The sequence below is a fragment of the Brienomyrus brachyistius genome, chromosome 2 (genome assembly GCF_023856365.1).
Source record: "Brienomyrus brachyistius isolate T26 chromosome 2, BBRACH_0.4, whole genome shotgun sequence".
Lineage (NCBI taxonomy): Eukaryota > Metazoa > Chordata > Actinopteri > Osteoglossiformes > Mormyridae > Brienomyrus > Brienomyrus brachyistius.
The window spans coordinates 46,975,074-46,984,349 of NC_064534.1; the positions used below are offsets into that span (position 1 = coordinate 46,975,074).

General features: G+C 43.7%; 1 long non-coding RNA gene across 9 annotated transcripts; it reads left to right on the plus strand.

Moving 5' to 3' along the window:
• Nucleotides 1-535: 535 nt before the first annotated feature.
• Nucleotides 536-8,962, plus strand: LOC125723574 (uncharacterized). Of its 9 annotated transcripts, none has more exons than XR_007386936.1 (5): nt 536-1,166; nt 2,380-2,484; nt 2,936-3,027; nt 3,319-3,419; nt 3,940-8,962. It is a non-coding gene; the product is annotated as an uncharacterized LOC125723574 (long non-coding RNA). The 9 variants fall into 9 exon arrangements; XR_007386937.1 differs by having other exon boundaries at nt 537-1,166; nt 2,940-3,027; XR_007386935.1 differs by having other exon boundaries at nt 560-1,166; nt 2,862-3,027.
• Nucleotides 8,963-9,276: the final 314 nt, after the last annotated feature.

Genomic DNA, 9,276 nt, shown 5'->3' on the forward strand with positions numbered 1-9,276 from the left:
AAAAATCACAGTTTTATAAAAGAGAGAGTGGCTCACCCCCATCTCTCAAATAAACACCCCCACTGCGCTCTGCTGCATTACACACAGCACACAACCTCCCACAGCATTACTGACTTTGTTATAATAACGATAGAATCAGCAAAAATTCTAAAAAATACTGCTGGTGAGTGTGCTGGATAGGGCAGAACAGCTTCATGAGTTTTCTCTGTTTTGGGGTCTTGTTGAAAGACACTTGGTTGTATAAAACTACAATATACCTTAACTAGGGAATATTGCAGTAGTTTAGCATAGTTTTATTTTTGCTTCTTCGTATTTTGTGCTAATTCGATATTGCACGTGAGTATAGCTGAAAAAATAGCATCGGCACTAGCTCATATTTAATAAATGCAGTTAATCTGCCTCATAAATCCAGCCTTCCATAGCTTCATGTGTAACACAGGGCGGATGGGAGCAGAACGGAACGTGATGCGTTTTACCGAAAGAAAAGCTCATTTCTCCTTCTATATACATTTGCACCCGTAGCTAATTTTATTGGTTTCTGTGACTAGTTGCATGTTCGAGGTCAAGAAAACGTCTATAAACCCCCCTTCCAATTTGTTTAAAGCATTTCACTTCACCTTCACATCTTAAGCACTATTTAATGGATCTCTAAAATATAAACTTCATGAAAATGTACAGTACTCATGGCGCCGTTTCATTTGGCAGCGGAAAATGAAACGAAGCGCACTGTTCCTAACATTAACAGATGAGTATAGACTTGGATATAGTTTTAAAATCCAGAAATTAATCACAATTATTGAGCAACAGAATGAAGCTGAGTGGTGCGTATCTGGTTCGCTGGGAGTAGTTGATACTATTTTTGTCCATCGATCTCTCCACCTCGGCAAGGAAAAATAGGGTTGGAAGTGATCTCACGTAGGAAGGCATTTTGCGTTTTACACGGCAGCCGCCTTTCTACCAGCACAGACTCATGCAAACATAACAGCGATAGGAAAAGAAAACGCGAAGTCAAAACTCAAAATACTCCATGCCAACCATTTGCAGCATTATATAAGAAGACGTGCATGCTACCATTTTTTAAGGAGTATTAAAAAATGCTGATGTTCCAAGCCGCAGCGGTTGTGCTAATGGAAGAAAAGCACCAGAACTAGTATTTGACCATCTTGGTGAGCGTTTGCATGATTTCTAGTATTTCGTCAGGAATAAATCTAGGTAGAAAATGTATACCCAGTCCACGCCTTGGGTGTAGTGTTGCTGTTAATATAAAAATAAAGGAGCGGTGGACTATTTGAATACTGATCGTGCACCATGATATTAGGGCTTAAATTTGAATATGATGAACGCGTTACTTATTATGCAGATATTTGTGAAGGCTGCACTTTTTATCACTAGAAATAGTTTTGAAAATCTCATTGTGGAACTTAAACGCGCAGCTTATTTGAGATACATTGAAATTTATCGATATGGTTATATTAACAACTTTGGGATAACCTACAACCATAACTATATGAAAAATTGAACTATAACAACTGGAAAAGGAATAGATAAATTTGCCAGCATGTTTACTACTACTACTACTACTACTACTACTACTACTAATAATAATAATCTAATCAATATTGTTGTTGTTGCTACTCCTATCAGTCTTTACTTTTCGGTGTTGATTTTTTTTGCCAAGGGCAGGCGATCAAATAATACGTATATATAGTTTTTCATCCGCTGCTGCATCTGGGGTGGTACGTGATGGAATCGTGATACAGACACAGAGTTGGCCGTGGGCTTAGATGCCATCTGTATTAAAAAGTAATATGAAATGAGTGTTGGGAAATATGCAGCCTCTTACGTATGAAGCGCAGTTAGGTCGATAACACGCTAAAAATTCAAACACCACTGTAGTTTTTTTAGCCCAGGAATTCAGGTAATCTAAAATGTAATATTATCAGGTTGCTCCATTTAATCATTACGGACTTCCGTGCCAGACGACAGCGTAATTATAAAACAATTATGTTGTATAAATAGAAGGAGCTGCTTCTGCAAAGGGCGCCTATTACTTTCCGTTCAGTGACCTCCGATTAAAAGCCATGCAGAATTGCGGTCGCATCGTTAACCGTCTGTCATCGTTCCCATGCCTCTCTTTCTGTGACCCTTTGAGAGTCTGAGCTGTTTTTGCTCTCCAAGGACAGAAGGGTGGTACGGATCAGGTCGGCCCCTGGGTCGCTGCAGCAAACAGGAGCACCGTACGTGGCCATTTGTCCCTGACCCGTACATGTATCTCATCTGTATTGCTTTATTACCATACTCAAATGAAAGGATGGGTAAAATGTACAAATCTCGACTAAATAACTGGAAATGTACGATAACTTATTGGTTAACTGGCAGGTGTCGGAGACAGAAATTGTGACGAGGTGCGGGAAAAGGTGCAGTTTTGAAGGCAAAGAGGAGAGGGACAAAACCAGCAGCGTCTGAATAGCGACCCATATTCAGGTATGCAGGGGCTCATCTGACCCATTTACGCTGCTCTGCGTTTTGGGCTGCAACAGTCTTGGGAGGTTTGATGGTGCCGTACCTTGTAATTACGATACCTCAGGCAGGTTCAACGTGTTAATTCAGTGAATCGCAAAGTGATTTAAAAATTGAATTTCATTATTAATTAGGAGCGGCGGAAGTTGAAGTTAAAAGCAATGTGTCCAGCTTGAGCTGGTTGGCACTGTTATCTGCTCCTGCTCCTTCCGCCTTTAGCGAAACCGCTCACTTGCCTTATATGGCACTGCAGTTGCTGCATCTCTGGGGATTTAACCTAGATGTTATATTTTATAAGGGGAAAGCTTACTGATCATTTGCTGTGGCATTTTATCTTCAAGGTTTTTTTTTTAGTTAGGTTTGGGCAGCCCGCTTGTACCAGAATGGGCTACATGACTGCCGTTCACTGTCCCAGCCAGGTTGTGGATTCAGGATTTAAGAAGGGACTGTTGCAGAATGGAAGATGGAAAACTTTGGCCAGGTAGCGGTGTTTATATGCGGCTGCAGGTGAATTGCACAAAAACCCAACCTGTGTCAGGTTTGCATGATGACACAATATTGAAGGAAGATGCATATTTAATTATGTGAAATGACAGCCCAAAAGTGATGCATTTGTTGGCTATAATCAGAGAGGGGATCTTGAGGACGAAAGGGGAGCAGGTCTGTGTTGTCTGAGACGGGGTTTCCCACAGTTCAGGTAGAGGTGCTGTACTGTATGTGTCCTCTGGACGGGGACAGTGGGGGGGTCGTGAGAAGCTGTGCTCCACGTCCTGCTGCTCTCTTACTGTCTCTCTCCAGGTGAGCTGAAGAGCACGCTGGAGAATGGAGGAAGCAGCTGTATCCTGACACTCCGTCATGTTCCTCGGAGAAGGTTCCGCCCATGTGCTCATCACGAGCAGGTAGGGGGGGGCGCTGGTTCCTAATTGCGGCGATGCCAGAAATCTGAGCTTATGTATAATCAACCTTTTACATCAATTGTAAAGAGCCCTGTTGTAAACCTCCGAGGGTCTGTTTTATAGCCTTCACTCGTTATGAGTGACGAGCCATTGTAAACTATACAAATAACAACTATGTGTACAACTAGTTCAAATTGTGTGGAATATGTAGAAAATGTTGCTTTTTGAATCAAACTGCCAATGGTAGCAACATGGGCTTTTATCACCCAATGGGAGAGAAGAAGGTGAGGAAGGGCAGTTCTGCTCACCACTCATATAACTGCCACTAATGAAATTCTGTATGTAGAAGCGAACCAATTACCTGCCTCTGAAATATTGTCAGTGTCTAATTGGGGGTGAAGCATGTCATTGGCCTTCTCCGAACGTAGCCCGTCTTTTTATGGTGCTTATATATTTAAGAACCATTAAGCAGGGAAGCACTTATGTCTGGGGTACATCTTTTCTTTTTTTTTTTCCTCTGTAGGGGGAGGAATCACCTTCACGGTCAGCAGGATTTTTTGATCCACCACTGGGATGATGTGGGGAGGCAGGAGATGGGGGGGGGGGGGCTTCAGCAGATGTCAAAAATTCTAAACAAAAGCCCAAGCTCACTTCTCAACATGCGACGCAATCAACACTGAAGCGCTTTAACAGGTCCTGCTTGGTGTGTAGAACAAAGAGCTGGCAGTCGCTGGGCTGTCCTGAGGGACGCGTGCTTCTGTGAATGTCTGATGCGCTGACTTTGCAGTCCTTGTGTGAAAGTAGTTCCGGCCGTTTTTTTTCCAGGGGGTGTGGCCATTGTCTGAAGAGAAAGACCTAGTGACATTTGGAGGAAGGACTGGCCCAGTTACACACGCTGCACCCCAGTGTAGTGGAACCTAACAGCACACAATCAGGACAGCATTTACAGATTGACTTTATTATACCCAACAGTGCTGTAGTGCAGCAAGGTTTAGGGAAAATAGGGTTAGTAACTTTGCTACGCTGAAATGTACTCGACAGCTAGGGTACAATTGGCAGACCGTCGAGGGTACAGCCCCAGTGACAAGCGAAGGTACAAATCGATCCTCTTTTTTTCTCACACTATAACATTCTATCTGGCTCAGATAACAAAAGCTTTGACCATGCAAAAGTGAAAATGTCCTTGATGATTTGACTCCGCCTTACTATAACAAGAATTTAGAACTTTACAGGCAGGAAAAAAACTACGTATACTATTATTTTAAGGATGCTCATCTTTCGAAAGCTGTTAGCAATTCCTCCGCCCTGCCTGTTTCTCTTCTGTATTTGAAAATCTGATGAAGCCCTTTCCAGTGGCTATACCTAATGCTTTCTATGTATAGAGCATGGTTTCTACACCGGCATGTAGCATACTTACAACATTCCTGTAATGTTGCACCAACATCCCAGCTAAAAGTTTCCAATTACGAGAACATTCTTGGAATGTTTTAGGTGATGTTAATGGAATAATAGGTTTACCTAGTGATCACTTTGTTTGTATATTTCTCTTGTAGGTCACAGTATATTTAGCTAATGATGGGGACCAGTGATGCTGATTCATCTCACAGCAATATTTTTAGTGCAACTTTAGCAAAACATTCCAAGAAAATAATGTGAAAGATGAGTGTTAAGCCTCTCAAGATGTTTAGAAATGAGAGGCTCTGGAGGTGCTTGTTCCTGCTGGGGCTGCACTACAGCAATGTTCCTGCATCTCGCTAGCGTCTTTAACCGTGTCCGTATTCTCTGTGTCTTGTGTAACGTGCATGTAGGAACCTCCCTTGTAAAACCTGGAAGCTGCAGTTGGGGATTGTATCACTAACACCTGCAAGTGAATCTGACTACTAACCTTTACTAACTGAAATTAACCAACCCAACTAAAACCGTTGTAAGTTCCTTAAAGAAATATTTCTCCATCCATCGCCAGTATGGTCATGTCTCTCCTCTGTCACCTGTTTCTTCAATTCTTTGTATATTTTTTTGGTTCTGAGGGCTAGAGGCAGAGTGTGGTATGTGTGTATGTGTACGTGTGTGTCTGTGTGTGTGTCTGCTATGCAACATCAGTTCCGCGTAAGATGTGTAAAGCATGAGAGCATCAGATCAGACATAGGTCTGAAGTCTGGTTATGTGACGTTAGTGAGGTAATGCAGACTGATGGCACCTATCATGTCTTTATGCGCTTGTCTCCGCTGGGATGCCTGCCGCTGGATCTGTTAGTTGTCGTCAAGAGTCAGCAGTTGCTCGTCCTTTAAGCCCTGTCCTCCTTCTGACTGCACCATTGAACTCTCTTCTTGCATATTGTCCTCTGCTGTGAATCAGTCGTGCCCCATCTCCCATCGCAGCGTATACTGGCCCTTCCATGGCAGCACAAATTCCTTTCAGGTGCCTCGACGCAGTCCCCACCTTTGCTGCCCCGTCAGCCTTTAAATGTCCCTTCTCCGCCCGCCTCTCTGTCCCCTCTCTGGCTCGCTCTTTCTATACTGTCATCTATGAGACGTCTGCCATATCAAACTGAAATCCCATCTCGAAAGGCGTAGGGAGGCAGCGTTGCAGGGATCCGGCCTGCAGAAGTACTATTTTATCATTCCGCTCCTTTGGAAAATTCACTGAGAGAATTTATGTTTGAAGCTTGAAGTTAGGATATTACTTGCAGATGTTTATACTGATGGCCTTTTGTTGCTGTAAAAAGTGATGGGATAGTATGACATATCTAAGTCAATTTTGCATGCAGTAATATATGATTCAGAGAGAGAAAAATGTTGAATAGAATGGTGAAGGACCAGATGTATTTTGAATTTAAATTTGTTAATCTTGTAAACTTATAATAATTTATCATTTTATACAAGATGTCGATATGGTGTTTAGGTGATTTAAATAATAATTTGCTTAGCAAACGTTTTTATATTACCCATTGCAGGAAAAGTTATTGAGCGAAAGAGTGGAATTAGCACATTTGTGCCTGGCTGATGTGTGCAGCAGAGTACAGACACCTTTCTCTGGTGGCTGGTGTGTGCAGCAGAGTACAGACACCTTTCTCTGGTGGCTGATGTGTGCAGCAGAGTACAGACACCTTTCTCTGGTGGCTGGTGTGTGCAGCAGAGTACAGACACCTTTCTCTGGTGGCTGATGTGTGCAGCAGAGTACAGACACCTTTCTCTGGTGGCTGGTGTGTGCAGCAGAGTACAGACACCTTTCTCTGGTGGCTGGTGTGTGCAGCAGAGTACAGACACCTTTCTCTGGTGGCTGGTGTGCGCAGCAGAGTACAGACACCTTTCTCTGGTGGCTGGTGTGCGCAGCAGAGTACAGACACCTTTCTCTGGTGGCTGGTGTGCGCAGCAGAGTACAGACACCTTTCTCTGGTGGCTGGTGTGCGCAGCAGAGTACAGACACCTTTCTCTGGTGGCTGGTGTGCGCAGCAGAGTACAGACACCTTTCTCTGGTGGCTGGTGTGCGCAGCAGAGTACAGACACCTTTCTCTGGTGGCTGGTGTGTGCAGCAGAGTACAGACACCGTTCTCTGGTGGCTGATGTGTGCAGCAGAGTACAGACACCTTTCTCTGGTGGCTGGTGTGTGCAGCAGAGTACAGACACCTTTCTCTGGTGGCTGGTGTGCGCAGCAGAGTACAGACACCTTTCTCTGGTGGCTGGTGTGTGCAGCAGAGTACAGACACCTTTCTCTGGTGGCTGGTGTGTGCAGACAGCGCCAGTCTGCCATTGGTGTGCATGTTGGTTTGTGTGACAGAGACATTGGTGCTTGTTGCTTTTTTGGTTCCTGTCTCTACTGATGCAGCATTCTCCCTCTGATTATGACAAGATAATAATCCTGCAGCAAATTCTTCCCTGGCATTCTGGGCCTCCTGGAATCACTAACAAAACCTAACCCTACTACTAACGTCTCCTAACAGACCTGCGACTAACCCCCCCCCCCCACTTGAATGTCCCCCTATGGATGTGGGCTGAGCAGCACTGACTGACCAGACCCCAAGGAGCTCCTTGACTCCCCAGAGACTGCAGTGCTGCACACCCCCAAAAAGGCCTGAATGCAGACCAATAAAGCAGAGATTCCCAATCAATCGTAGATGTTCATACTAAAGTGGCCAATTAGAGATGGCTTCTTATTGAACCAACCAGCTAGCTGCATTCTTGGGACAGTCAGCGGCTATTTGGATACGTTCACGTTGATCTCACCAATCAGAGACCTCCACTGCCGAAAAACCCGGATGGTGACTGATGGCTGCCTCTCAACTCAATTAGTGGCCTTAAAGGCGATTTACTGAGGAGTTCCTGCAGCTCTTTGTCTTTTGGGGGTTATGTGAATAGCTGCATGACCGTCCTGACTAAAACCGAGTGACCATTCTGACTAAAAATGCAAGCGTTAGCGGTGGCTACGCAATGGACAGTACAGCACACCAAAGAAAACAGTCTCAGTGAGCTTGGTTTTTATGATCATTTTTTTTCCCAGTGAAGCATCTCTCACCTTCCTTTCTGTTATTGGTTTGATGTAAATTTGCATCCTAAGCAGGAGTTTGAAGATTCTTTTAAAATGCCGACCTTTCTGCGCTTCTCAGCTTCCCCTGTCCACTGTGCAGCCCAGGCTTGCTGCTGCTTAGTTTGCAGAATGTAATGATTCACTTTCCATCTGCTCATTTCCTTGGGAAAATAGAAGTGTTTCTATGATTCAGACCTCGCTGGGGCGGATGGGACTGCTAACAGCTTCAGCGAAATTAGCATGTATTTCCTTACAGAAGAAGCAACGTTTAATTTTACTAATAGTTAAAAACAACTATAGTCTCTTTTCTTAATGACTTGTCTTCCAAGCCTCATCCAATAAATTGGGTCTCCTTCCCTTTGCACTGGGTGCTTGTCTAGTAAAGAATGCAGAATTTACAATTTCTTTCTGGTCCTCAGGGCAGTTCCTTAAACATTGTCACTTTTTTTTCACACGGTAGCAGAACTGTGATGTTGCCATGGCAATCTTGCCATAACACTGCATAAATCTGTTCACAAGAACGATTACCTCTGCAGATTAGATAGATATCTAGCAGGCATCTCACCCAGAGCCTGTCTTCTTAACAAAGCCGGACACTCACCCATCTTTTAGCCTGTATCTGTATTTATTAAGTTTGATTTAATGCAATACATTTGATGCAACTGCCTCCCACTGTGTGCAGTAAACAGCTTCGGCTTTTTGTGGAAGAAACATAAGTCATGGATTTCTCTGTCTGTGTAAATGTGTACCGGAGGTGGGCTGGGAGGATGAGCAACAAATGATTTCTTTTTAATATGAAAGCAGAACTCTGCCCAATAACACACCCTGTAAGTTCTCAGGCATACTGTAGAGCAGGGCTTGTGAGGGTTGTGAGTGGGACCCTCTGGTCTGCATGAACACGCAGCCTTGTGAGGGCATCATAGAACATGGGGGATTCCAGTACTGCAAGCAAATCACCAAAAAATGTTAATAAAACTGAAAGTGATATAAGTGATTTGTATTAAAATGTGTCTTCTAAGCGACTGATTTGTGGTTTCATCATCTGCTTGGTTTCATGTGGTCGGGGAAAGGCTGCATCACCTCTGCTTGCCAGCAGGGGGTTTAATTCCTCCTGAACAGCTTCACTAAGATTGAACCATAAATAAAATTGATATACATACTATACAGTACTAATCGGAATGATCTGGACTCTTTGATGTAACTTTAACTGTAACTTTTGTGTTTTGTAGTCAGGAACTGGAAGTAAAACAACTGGAGAGGATGGAAAATTAGTAGGTATAATATATACTCACTGGCCACTTTATTAGGTACACCCGTTCAACTGCTTGTCGAAACA